The 13,877-nt window shown below is 34.1% G+C and overlaps 1 protein-coding gene across 1 annotated transcript in view; it reads left to right on the top strand.

Annotated features, from left to right (window-relative positions):
- Atf2 (activating transcription factor 2) overlaps positions 1–13,877 on the top strand; it is a 93,715-nt gene that overhangs the window by 3,082 nt on the left and 76,756 nt on the right. The window contains 1 exon segment of the mRNA XM_047544600.1: positions 8,188–8,283. The gene's annotated coding sequence lies outside the window, so the exon portion shown is untranslated.

Genomic DNA, 13,877 nt, shown 5'->3' with positions numbered 1-13,877 from the left:
CCATACCAATGAATAATTGTTTGCATTATTCTTGTTTTCTTCTAATTTGCACATACATACTACAGTTTTTACAGATGTCATAAATACATTTTATTTTACTTTTCTAACTTTTGTAGTAATGATTAAGTGATAGCCAAATTACTGCTAAAATTTCCTCAATTCTAAATGCCCCAAGGGGAAATAATTGTTTTTACTTTATTCCTCTCAATAACATCAAATTGAGCAGCTCTGTTCATGTATCTTTCTTTTCTTTTGAATTGTTCATATAGAATACTAATCTCAAGTGGGATTACTGCTGAAAGGATATAAATGTTTCTACAGTTGCTAAGTTTTTACTTCTCCCCAAGTAGAGCTGAACAAGTTTACAGTGCCATCAGACTATGAATGCAGTAGCTTTGTCATAATTTTGCTGACTTTGGGATTGTGCTTATTAAATAAAATGTGATTGCTTAATTTGGAATTATTAATGGAACTAAGTTGTTTTATTTAGTAGTTTTAAGATTATTTAGTCCACCATATGATTTTATAGTTGGGACAAGTATTTTGTATTTCATTTTTTTCTACTTTCTAAATTGTAGATTTCAGACAAGATCAGGCATATTCAGGGTTTTAGGGCTATAGACTTAACTCTAGATTTCATAGGATTTCTGTGTTATGAATTTGTCATTTTGAATTATTAAGATTCAAAATGTCAAATTCATTGCCCTGTAGGTAATCCTTCAAATAAAGAATGTGTGTGTTATAACCAAATTGACTAAGGTTTTGTTTCTTTGACATCTTCTTCTGGCACATAGTAAGTATGTAGTCAGGGTTTTGGGATGGTTTTTAGGGGCCAGATTGTTACGAGTCTACCACTTGTGAGCTGTGTTATGTCGTGGAACAAATTATGTCTTCTCTGTACCTCAGTTTCCTTTAAGGAGAATAACATTTAACTGTAAACCTTGTTAAGTATTCAAATAATGTTTTTACAATGCTTAAAACTGTCAGAAACTTAATGAGAACTCATATAATCATTGTTGAAGTTCATTCAGAAATAATATAGCACAGCCTCTTGATACTTATGATGTGACTTGAAGATAATATACCAATTTGGTAGTTTTGGCAACAAAGTTGGGTTTTCCCTAGGAACTTATTCGTGGTGGAATTTACTAATTTAGAATTTTCATAAATCCATTTAAGAGAGTATCACGTATTTTAAGAGAGTATCACGCATTTTTTGTTCCATGTATGACCCTTTTCCCCAAATTAAACTTTTTCCATATCAGATTTTTAGTATTATGGCCTGTCCATGTTTTGAGGTGATAAAAATATACTGTAATTTTCTTAAAATCCATTGTCTTTTTCTTCAGTGCCAGTTTCACTGTAAACAATCTAGTGAGACCTTTTATTTCTTCCCCATAAGAGATTATGATAAAATAACCAGTCCTAATGTTTGTTTGTTTTTTTAATCCTTAGTAATTATTCAAGTAATATAACTACATTATCAATTCTCAACCACACTGTTGAGAGTCACTGATGTCTTTTGTTGTTGGTAAAGTAGATATTAATGATGGTTGAAATATGAATTAGGATTGAGGGCTTTTCCCATTAGTAATATCACTTTCACTTACCTGAAGTTGGACATACTTTGAAAAGGGGAGAGGTGAGTTTACTAGTGTTATGAGGGGAGTTACATATAAACTATAGTTTATCTTGTTTGTGCCCTCTTTGTAAATGAGAAATTTTAATCGATGTATTATTAGTAGTGGTGATGACTATAAATTATTGTAGTTCTTAGTGAACTGTGAATTTCTATTTTCTTTTTACTTTTACAAAAAAATCTAAGTTATTAGTGAGGGTAAAAAGCAACAATAGGTATATTTCATTCATCTGTCTTTAGGTAAAAGAATGCTGTGGACATCATAACACATGACTGATTCCATTACCAAATCTAACTATATACAAATCTTACTTCCACTCACTTCATATGCATAACTCTTAATCTGTAAGTTATTTGTATTTATATACTTTCAATGTTATTCTGTTATAATTTTAAACTGTAAAGCAAGAACTTGCTTACCTTCCATAAAACGGGGGTTAGAGAACTAAAAATAATCAACTCACTTTAAAAATGAAGTTGAATTAACAATTGGACTACTGATATTTTTATTAAAGAATATTTTTGGGATACTGAGGTAGTTACATACTCGTACTATAGTCTGAAGAAGTCTGACATGGGACTGGGGCTGTAGCTCAGTGGCAGAGCGCTCGCCTAGCTTGTGTGAGGCCCTGGGTTCAATCCTTAGCACCACATAAAAATAAGCAATATAAAGGCATTCTGTTCATCTACAACTGCAAAAAAATAATAAAAATAAAAAAAGAAGTCTGACATGATCTTTGTGTGTCCCATCAGCTTTGAGGAATTTCATCAAAACTTTAGTATACTCTTAAGAATTACAATGTATGTGAAAGACATCTGCTATATCTTCTGTGAGTAGATGAAAAACAAAAACTGCTGCTTTTCTCATTAAAATTAGGTTTATATTTTTCTCACATTTGAGTTTTATTTCTATTAATGAAATAAACATCAATTTTATGAATAAATCAATGGGTTAAAGATTAGTTTAATTTTCAGAGGATTTTGACATTAAATATGTAGTTTTAAAAAGTATTTGCCCTTTTTTCTACATTTTTTAATTGGTGCATTATAATTGTAATATGTAATTTTTAGTTTTTGGCCTTAAAAGTAAGAGAGTAAGATTAGGTGTTGATTAGGCATTAGGAGAATGTATATCAAAAGTTAAAGTAAGCTTGGTGTGATGGTGTGTGCTATAATCCCAGTCACCCAGGAGGCAGAGAGAGGAGGATTGAAAGCTCAAGGCTATCCTCCAAAATTTAGGGAGACCTACCAGGCATGGTAGCACACCCTGAAATCCAAGCAACTCCTGAGGTTAAGAAGGAGGATATAAGTTTGAGACTAGCCTCGGCAACTTGGCAAGACCCTATCTCAAAATAAAAAGACTGGAGCTGTGGTTCAGTGGTTAAGTGCCTGTGGGTTCAATTCCTGGTACCAAGAAAATAAATTAAAAAGAGAGAGAAAGGGAGCAGGGGGTATAGCTCATTTTTAAAGGACCCAATAATGAAAGAAAAAAGAAAGGAAGTGGAAAGAAAAAAAAAGAAAAGAAAAGAAAAATATCACAGAAAAACTTGCTATAAACTTGTAATTGCATATATTGTTTTCTTTAATTCTTTTTGACAACCTTGAAGTGCATGTTGTTTCTTACTGGAGAGGATCGTTGTGTAATCATTCTATTTAGATTTCCCTAGTATAGGAAATCAGAGGTACTTGAAAGAGTGAAATGTTTCTACCTCATGACTACAGGTTTTTAGACTCCTGGGTTTAGAGTTGCTATTATGACCATATTGCTGTTCCCAAGGTGAGCTCTAGGATCATTTCTTGCATTTTTTGCACTCAACTAAGATAAAAGAAGGAAATTATAGAGTTGGGGTATAGCTCAGCTGTAGAGTGCTTGCCTAGCATGCATGAGGCCCTAGGTTCAATCCGTAACACCACAATCAATCAATCAAAGCGCAGAAAACTTTGTGCCTATAAGGTGCTGCTATCCTTGAAGTTGTGGGATACAAGTACATCTTCCTACATTAATTTTCTGTTCCTGCCTTACAAATTACCACATACTGAGCATCTTAAAATACACAAATTAATTGTCTCATTTTCTGGAGGTCAGCAGTCTAGGTAAGGTCAGTTGAATCATTCGTTTGGGGTCTTTTAATTTTTTTCTGATACCTAAAAACAAAAATTGTGCGTAACAATGGGGTACCATGTGATATTTTGATGTATGTATACACTGCATAGTATTTAAGTCAGGTGGAACATTTCTATATCTTAGTCATCTATCTGTATCTATCTATTCTTCCTGCTGAAAACATTCAAATTCCTTTTTTTTTTTTTTTTTTTTTTTTAACCTTTTTGTTGGCAGTGGGGTACTGGGGATTGAATTCAGGCACTCAACCACTGAGCCACATCCCCAGCCCTATATCGTTTTTTTTTATTTAGAGACAAGAATCCCACTGAGTTGCTTAGTGCCTCACTTTTGCTGAGGCTTGCTTTGAACTCGAGATCTTCCTGTCTTAGCCTCCTGAGCCACTGGGATTATAGGTGTGCACCACCACGCCCATCTCTTTTAGCTTTTCGAGATACACAGTACATAATTTTTACTTATAGTCTCTCTACGGTGCAGTACCACACTGGAGTTTCTTATCATTCACTGTAACTTAGAACCCATTGGTCAGTTTTCCCCCATCCTTCTCTCCCCTCTGCTCTACAACCTTTGGTAACCACCATTCTATTCTCAACTTATGAGATTGGTTTTTTTGGTTTTTTTTTACATGAGAGCATAATCACATGATTTTTTTTTTTTTAGTTTGTCTTATTTCACTTTGCTAATGATCTCTAATTCCATCAATGTTGTCACAACTGACAGAATTTCATTCTGTGTGTAGGGTCTTACAAAACCAAAATCAATGTGTCGACAGTGCTGTGTTCCTTTTTGGAGTCTCCAGGGAAGAATCCACTTCCAAGTTCATTCAAGTTGTTGACTGAATTCCAATGCTTAAGACTGTCATCCCCCTTCCCTTGCTTGTTATCAACCAAGATCTGCTCTTTGCTTCTAGAAGCTGAAATGTTATTCATGTGTCCTCCTGTAAAAATGGCAGATCAGGTCCTCTCATGCATCTAAATTGTCTGATTTCTTTTTTGCCTATATCTGTCTGACTCCAGATGGACAAAGTTCTGTGTTCTAGACCAGGCCTACCTAGATAACTGAGGATCTTCTCTCTGTTTTAGGATCTGTAATCTGTATATCTACAAAGTTCCTTTGCCATGTAATATAATCTGTTCAGAGGTTCCAGGAATTAGAGCATGGACATCTTGGGGGCTATTCTACCTACTACACACATATTCTTCTGAAAAGAAATTTCATAAAGTAGACTATTGTATGTACATTTCTACTAAATTGCTTCCTAAAATTTTTCATCTGAGTGTGGATAGTTGAAAAGTAGCTCACGCCTGCATTCCTAGCTACTTGAGAGACAGAGACAGGAGGATTGCAAGTTCAAGGCTAGCCTTGGCATTAGGTGAGAACCTATCTCAAAAAATAACAAAAGGATTGGGGTTATAGCTCAGTGGTAGCAAATGTGGGGCCCTGGGTTCAGTCCCAGTACTGCAAAAAGAAAATTATAATTTCTTTCCTTTTTTCCATTTCTAATGCATTTTATTATTTTTTTCTCTACATTTTTTATTGGTGCATTACAGTTGTATATAATGGTGAGATTTGTTGTTGTATGCATACGACATTATAATTTGATCAATATCCCTAGTTTTTCTAAATATAGATACCACTCTTGTAAATACCAATTGCCATAATGCTTTGATACTATTATTGGTTTTAAAAAATGTGAATTATCTTTTAACAGTTGGAAATTTTTTTATTAAAATGTTATTTTGTTCCATTCCTCCAGTATAATTTTATTTGAATCCAGTGTATTTTAATGTTTCCAATAAAAACATCTTATTAGTCACTTTTGTCATACTTTATAACAAATACACATTAAACTTCAAAATTTCTCATTGATTTCTTTTTTCCATATTTTTAGTGCATTATAATTATATGTAATAGTGGGAATCATTTTTACATTTTACATTTTTACATATTTTTATGCACATGATATAACAATATAATTTATTAGTTCTCAAGATATCCCTTTTCCCTCTCTTCCGCTGGTCCCTTTCCTCTCTACTGGTCTCCCTTTGCCACTTTCTAAGACTTTTCCACTCCTGTCTAGCTCTTGTCTTCCCAAAGGACAAATGTCACCTTCTCTCTACCACACTGAATTGCCCTTAGGTTTGTTAGAATCTTCTGAGTTCATGTCCAAGAAGGATTGATTTCTTTCTAACACTAATACCATTTTTGGGGGGGCCTATTACCTGGCACGTACTTTACTGTTAACCATGATGCCTAACAATTAGCAGTATTCACACCTTTTGGTAGAGATTCTATCCTCGGTTTAGCTATATCTAATTATAAGTAATGCATGTACCATAGGTAGGATATTTTGTGGTAAAGTTTCTTACATCTGTGCCTTTCAAGGTAAAAAAGAAAAAAGGCAGTAGTTTAATCATCAAAGTCTATATGATTATACAAATAGGAAAACTTAAAACCTAATTTATAAAATAAACATTTCTCTGAAAGAAAACAATTTGAAAAAAAAAATCATGTCCCCCTAGAATAGGTGAACATTTATTTTATCCCATAGTGCCATTTGTCCTTTGAATTGCTGTTACATTTATAGTCCCATTTTACATTTGTATAACTAAATAATCCTATTTGAGTCCTTTTTCCTGTAGGGAACAGTTTGTATTTAAAACAGAATTTTGTTGCCAGCTTTGAATTGAGTCTTTCCAATGTCCCATCCAAGTTTTAAATATAATAGAATGTTTCAGCCAGTCTTAAGCTAAAATGTAGTAGCCCTTCCTCTTTTTATTCTTACAGCTTTTTCTTTGTTGTTTTAGTTATTGGTAGCCCCTCTTCACAACAGTCTGCAATAGGAAAGTCCAAATTCATACTTTGCCTGATAGTGGGAACACAATCCTGTGATAATGGTAGAGGAAAATACTTTTCCTTTGAACATCATGCTTCCAATTTCATTACCTTTTCCAAATGCAACTAGTAATTGAGCTTTCTGCAACATGTTTCCCCAGTCTCACTTCAGGCATGACATTACTTACATAATGGTTCTAATAATTTTTGTGTTTTGTGAGTTGTTTATGTGAGTTTAGTCTCCCAAACAACGATTCAGATTGCTTTTTTGCTCTCATTTTGTCATTCTGGTCTTCAGATTTTTCCCTTCTTCCTTTGTCACATACAAATTGACCTTTTATTGTTAGAAGATTGGTCTTTGCCATTGGCAGGACCTACTTTTGAAAGCTCCCTTTAGTAGACTGCAGACTCATTTCTATGATGTATCTAACCACCCTACACTTTAAAATGAAATGGGTGTGAGGACATAAATAGCTGCTTGTCCATCAGTATTCATTCCCTTTTTTCTGTTTAGTGATAGATATTGCAATTTCTAATTAAGTGTGTGGTAAAATAAATGTTTCTTAGCCTTCCTGTCAGCTTTGGCTCTGTGACCAAGTTCTGGTTCATGGAATGTGAACAGAAGTTTCCTATGAGAGTTCTGAAAAGTTTCCTTAAAGGGAAGCTGTTGCTCAACTTTTCTTCTCTTCCTTTCTGATCACCAGAGGTAATGGCTAGAGCTTGAACAGTCATTTTAAAACAATGAAGGGGAAGCCACATTGAGGAAGGCAGAGCAAACAAATAGAGGTGCTGGGTTCCTCATGATAGTGGTTCTGGACTTAAATTTCTAAATAATTTAAGCTATTGTTTGAGTTTTCTGTCCTTAGAGCAGAACCTCATCCTAACCGTGGAGCTATAAAAACGTCATGCTGGCTGGCTATGGTGGTGCATGCCTATAAACCTAGTGGCTTGGGAAGCTAAGGCAGGAGGATCATGAGTTCAAAACCAACCTCAGGCTCTAAGTCACTTGGTGACACCTTATCTCTATATTTAAAAAAAAAGGAGGGCCTGGGAATGTGATTCAGTGGTCAAGCACCCCTGGATTCAATTCCTGGTAACAAAACAAAAAAGTCGAGCTGTTTCCAAGTAAGTGGCACATAAACTGGATCCCTTGGATGTTATGGTGTAGCACTAACACAGTAAAAACTATTGATCACCAATATGAAAAATTTTGTTGCGTAGATTTCATGCTGCCATTTCACTTATTATCCACAATTCCCTACCACCTCAGGTTTATTATGGTAAAAATCATTTTCTCCTTTCACTATGGGTCTATTGCCCTACTTTTATCCTTTGAGCTGTTATACCTCTAGTAGGTGATAATGTGCCAAAAATTATGGGACGCTGCAGGATAAATATCTTCCTGGATCATTGAGGACTTTGGAAGGAGCTTTAATTTCTATAAATAGATGGAAGGCAAAATTCAGTTGCATCTTTTAAGTATGAAAGAAACATCTGAAATGTTTTCATTATGGAGTTGAAGTACATGAGGCTATTTCTTCAGATCACTTAGGAGAATGAGTTCATGCTTCTCTGCCTCTTCTTTTCCTAGGGATACTACATGGAAACTTAAGTTGTGCTTCTTGGTAAAAGCTGAGGGATTCCTGACTGCAGAGTGAATAAAACTCATGGCCCACCAACTAGAAAGGTAAGAAATCTTAATTAAGCTTTTATTGCAAAAGTGTTCTTTTTATTTTGTGACTGTCTCCAGATATTATTGAACTTAGCGGATGTTTCCAACCAGTGTTACTTAGAATGTTAGAGTCCTACTATATTGATAATGTTTAGTTAAAAAAAAAAAGAAAGAAAGAAAAGAAAAGAAAAAATTCTGAGTGTCAGTAAAGTTGGAAATGTCCTTTTGGAAATAGAACATGTATCAGCACATGAAAGTGCATCTAAGACTGATTTTTTTAAAAAAATGTTTTTTAGTCATTGATGGACTTTTATTTTTATTTATTTATATGGTGCTGAGAATTGAACCCAGTGCCTCACGCATACTAGGCAAGCACTCTACCACTGAGCCACAACCCCAGCTCCCTAAGACTGATTTTAAAGGGTTCAGTTTTGTTTCATTCAGATGTTCCTAAACTTATCTGTGAACAAATAGACTCAACATAAACATCCCAGTTCTCCTAGGATTTTATGAGAATAGTAACAGTAGTAAATCTATGAAGTATTTTCTATATTTCAGAAGTATTTGTAGCAAAAAGTTTATACACTCTATATACAAACTAATTAAATGTCACATGTATTACTTTTGTATTGATTTGTATCAGCCAAGTTCATTACCATAATTATCTCATACTGATCAGAAATATTAATTTGAGGTTATATAGTCCTTGGATTATACCTTTTTTGAACATCTACTAAGTGCTAGCCATACAGTATTGATATTAGAGATATGAAATACAGTGGGTTTTGGTCTCAAACCACTTATAGTTTGTAAATATAGCTTTTTAAAATGGAAAGCAGTCCCAAAAACTCAGGAGGCCAGGGAGGAAGGATCAAAAGATCAAGGCCAGAGTCATCAACTTAGGGAGACCCTGTCTCAAAATAAAAGAAAATAAATAAAAAGGACTGTAGCTAAGTGGTAAAGTGCTCCTGGGTATAATCCCTAGTACCCCCCATTCCACCCTCAAACCCCCGTCAAATTTAAATTAAAATAAAATAAATAGAAGGAAAAATGTCAGTTTAATAAAGTGATTTGACATGCAGAATCTTTCAAAATATGGTGGTCTAGTAGTAAACTTTGCCAAATACATCGAGATGTATGAGCAAATTGGCCTGTGCTTTTGTACCTAAATCCAGGGGTCCAAATGAAAACAAAAGCCATGCATTAATGCAGTTACTCTAATTTTGACAAAAATTTGGAAAATAATTGAAATGTGCATGTATTTAAAAGGTGAAAAAATTTAAAGCAAGTATAAGGAAGAAAGGGTGGTAACACTTGATAATTTTTTCTTACACACTAATACTTGCATTAAATAGTTTTAAGCCACTTCACTAACTTGAATGTTCAAGTTGATGATCTAGTTAGAAGTATTCTCCATAAACTGTAAATTCCATCAGGGCAAGAGACTTATGTCTGAGTCATCATACCCTGGAGTCTAGCACAATTCCTACACGTTGCATGTGCTCAATAATATTTTACTGACTGAATGAGTAAATGAGGCCTGGGTTTAGGATAGTGGAGTAGAGGATCTGGAGGGAGATCAGAAATGAGCAGTGTTAACTGAGAAAAGGGTGGATGAGTGGGAAGTGAGAGCTTCTAGGCTGAGGGAGGGAGTTAATTAAAAGCCTCCATAACTACAGTCAGAGATTAAGGGATAGTATGAGGCTAGGATGAGAGACTGTCATCAGTTCATGAGGCTTTGTCCTAAGAGCACTTTTCTTCATAACTGGTCCTTCTGTTCCTTTCATTTTGATTCGAACTACTTGAGTTCACTCCATCATTCCTTCCTCAATTTCACAGTGACTTCTGCTGTTTTTTTTTTTTTTTTTTTTTTTTTTGAGTAGTATTGCTCTCTTATCCATCCTCCACATTTCTGTTAGTGATCTTAACCAAATTTAAAATTTTCAATTTCTTACAGCAAGGCTAGGGAAATTTTTCTTAATTTAAAGGGAACCAATGGAGATATTTTGGGCTTTGTGGGAACCACATGTAATCTCTGTTCCATATTCTTCTTCTCCCACTCTCTACACCAACATTTAAAAATGTGAGAAACTTTTTTAGCTCAAGAGTTTGGCCTAGGATTGTGCTTTATAACCTTGCCGTGGAGTGGGGTTGGGGAGAGAGTGGAATCTAAATTCCTTTCCATAGTATTAAAGGCCCTTCAGGATTTGCTTACCTCCCTGACCTTAACTTCTTTTGCTTTAACCTTATGTTCCATGATCAGCCGTCAGAAGATCTTAGAGATCTCAGTGTATTCTTTATTGTGCCTCAGGGTGTTTTCTCCACTGTGAATATCTTTTCATTTGAGAAGACTTAATTCAAGTATTCCTTCTTTCAGTAGCCTTTCCAGGCCCCTTTCCCAGGTTTTCTAGGCACTGAGGTAATAGAGAATTTGATCAGATAATTTCAGCTTTAAAAAAAAAAAACAAAAAACTACCTCATACTATGAATACTAGGAACTTCCAGGGCATCCACTCCTAGAAATTACTTTCCTTTCTCTTGACTGTATGGCTTCTTATCTTTATTTTTCTGTTTTCTCCTTTCTGTTTTATTAAATGTGTCACTGTGAATATGACCAAAAATGTCCACCAGTCTGAAGTATAATTCTGAATGTTTGCTACCGACTTCTGTTTGACTATTCCTTTTTGCAAATTTCCTGAAGAGGTAATCTGATTGATTTAACTTGGTCAGGTGTCTCCCCTGGTTTACCTGAGACAGCTATGTCAGGATCTTGGATATAGAGGATTGCCCTTTGTTGCACTCTTGGCAGATCAGGCACTGTGGTGGGTTCAGGTGGGTGAGATGACCAAGGCCAGCATACTCATGTTCCCATAGCATCTGTGTATATAAAATAAAGATTATATGTGTTTATAAATAAATTATTTTCACTTGTTTATCCTCCTTTTTAGTCTAATTTTAATAGCAGAATCTATACCTCTTATCTTTAACATGGATACAAAATAGGCAAATGTTTTCCAAATAAATTTCATAAATAAATGATTTTTATTGGGAATGCTGTATATTGTATGTGACACTATTATCCATATTTTAGAAATTTGCTTTTAAATTTGAGTGCATTCTGAGTTTATAAAATTGCATAGTTCTGTAACTAGTTAGATCAGTTAAATTCATATTTTAAGATATAGAAATTTCTAAAGTTAGCACCAGAAATCAATTCACCCCTTCTGTTTTTAGAAATTCATTCACCAGCACTGTTTTTTGTGAAATGAATTATTTTACTAATCTGTTTTTGATCAAGATGTAGGAAAATAAACATTTTCATTTACTAAATCATCTGAATGGTAGAATTTAAAATGGCATGGGAATATTGATACTATAGCCTGAAGGATTTTCTTGTTTGTATAATAGATTAACTCTCATTTCATATTTTTTAAAAAGGAAACTACTAGGATAATTATCTAGTATCCCCTATAAGTTCATTCAGATTGGTAAATTCTTCTACTGTAGTATGATTTCATTCTCTATTAACCTTGCAATACAGACTGTATTTTTCAATTCCTTGATGTATTTTATAACTTGAAATTATAAGCCAGAAAGGAGAGAATTGTTAGCGAATCAGTACAATTTGTAGTATTTTTCTCACGACTACTGCAAAAAACTACATAGTGCTAATTATGTAATAATGCTTATATAGTGAATTATTTTAGCACATTTTATTTTTATATAACTTAAACCCATTTTGTAAGTCTTCCTTTTTTTATTCAAAACTTTTAAAGAGTAAACTGCCAGTGCAGTGTCCTCTTATTACCAAATTTTTTATTTTTCCACAAGACATTCTTCTGCAAAAACCACCATAAAACTATGAAAATCAGGAAATCAGCAGATATATTTCTATCCTCTATATTAGACCTGAATATTGCAGATCACAGTTCTGCCAATAGTATTTTTTATAGCAAAAGAATTCCATCTAGTATCTCATGTTACAGTTATTTGTTGTACCTATTGATCTTTTTGATCCCAAACAGTTCCTCAGTCTTTCCTTGACATCAATAACTTGGACACTTTCAAATTAAAGGCCAACTATTCTACAGAATTTACCTCAGTTTGAGGTTCTCTGATATTTCTTCATGATTTGATCTTTGGAATGATTGTGACAAAAGTGATGACCTTTCTCATTGCGTTCTGACAAGGGCACACAACTCTGCTTTTTATATCTAGTAGTGTTAACTTGGATCACTTGATTAAGGTGATGTTTACCAGATTTTTGTATTATAAATTACTGTTTTGTCCTTGATAATTAAATTTTATTTTATAGGAAAATACTTTGAGATGATACAAATACCTTATTCCTTTTCAAACTTTCAGTTTATTCTTGTGTATCAGTATGGATTTATGGAACCCTGTTTATTTAGGGTTTACTTCACTATCATTATTTGTTTTGATCCTTTACTATCGTTATTTGTTTTGATTCTCAAATTGTCCCAGATTCAGTTACTTTCAGGGATAAATCTGCAAGCTTTTGTTTTGTTTTTATTTTCTATGCAAGATATTCAAGGTCTGCCCTGTACTTTTCCCTGCCCCAGCCCTGGGATCAACCGCTATTTCAAGGAACCAAAGTCCCTTTTGGTGGAAAATGGTGTTTACACAATGAAATCTGGAATAGTATATATGCTTTTTATCCATGTTTCTGGCCCTCTCAGTGGACACAGCTAGGTAAATTTTATGAACATATATGCATACATGTACAGATATTAATATCTTTATTTCTGTATCTTTATATTTATATTGAAAGCCATGAGTTCATGTCATTATCTCCAGATCTCATTTAATAGGAAGGTTCACCTTATATTTATAGTTCCCTTCGCCTATAGTCACCAGTAGTGTGCTTTTACTTTCACTTAGTAAATTCTTGATTTATTTACTTAATTTGATCAATCCCTGGGTATGTAAGTAATGAATTGCCTTTTGCCACCAGACTTTCTCTTCCCCATCAAGTAGATGTTCTGGTTGACCCTGACATCCTACACTTGAACAATGGCAGCCTTGTCCCTTATCTCATGTGGATGCCTCCTGAGCCCACTTGGACATTAACATCTCACATCAGGCTACATAGATGCTATGGGAACATGAGTGTGTTGAAGTTGGTCATTTTTCCTCATTTATTTTATGGACTTATTTGAAAAATATTTGATTGCCTATCTTGTATCCATGTTAAAAATAAGAGATACGGATTCTGCACTTAAAATTAGACTAAAAAGGAAGATAAGTGAAAAATAATAACTAATATTGATAATTCAATTATTTATGCATACACATATGATCTTTTTAAAAAAATCTCTTTTAATGCTGATAGACCTTTATTTTATTCATTTAGTTATATGTGGTGCTGAGAATCGAACCCAGTGCCTCACACATTAGGCAAGTACTCTATCACTGTGCCACAACCCAGCCCCCATATATAATCTTTATACAAAGATAAACACAGGTGTAATGGGAACATGAGTATACTGGACTTAGTCATCTCTCCTCAGCACACATCACCCATTAGAGAGCCCACCAACAGTGCAATAAAGGGGACAATCGTATATATCCATGACACTGACATAGCT

The sequence above is a fragment of the Sciurus carolinensis genome, chromosome 3 (assembly GCF_902686445.1).
Source record: "Sciurus carolinensis chromosome 3, mSciCar1.2, whole genome shotgun sequence".
Taxonomy (NCBI): domain Eukaryota; kingdom Metazoa; phylum Chordata; class Mammalia; order Rodentia; family Sciuridae; genus Sciurus; species Sciurus carolinensis.
Note: the sequence above shows the minus strand (reverse complement) of the source record. Positions and strands in the feature narration are given on the sequence as shown.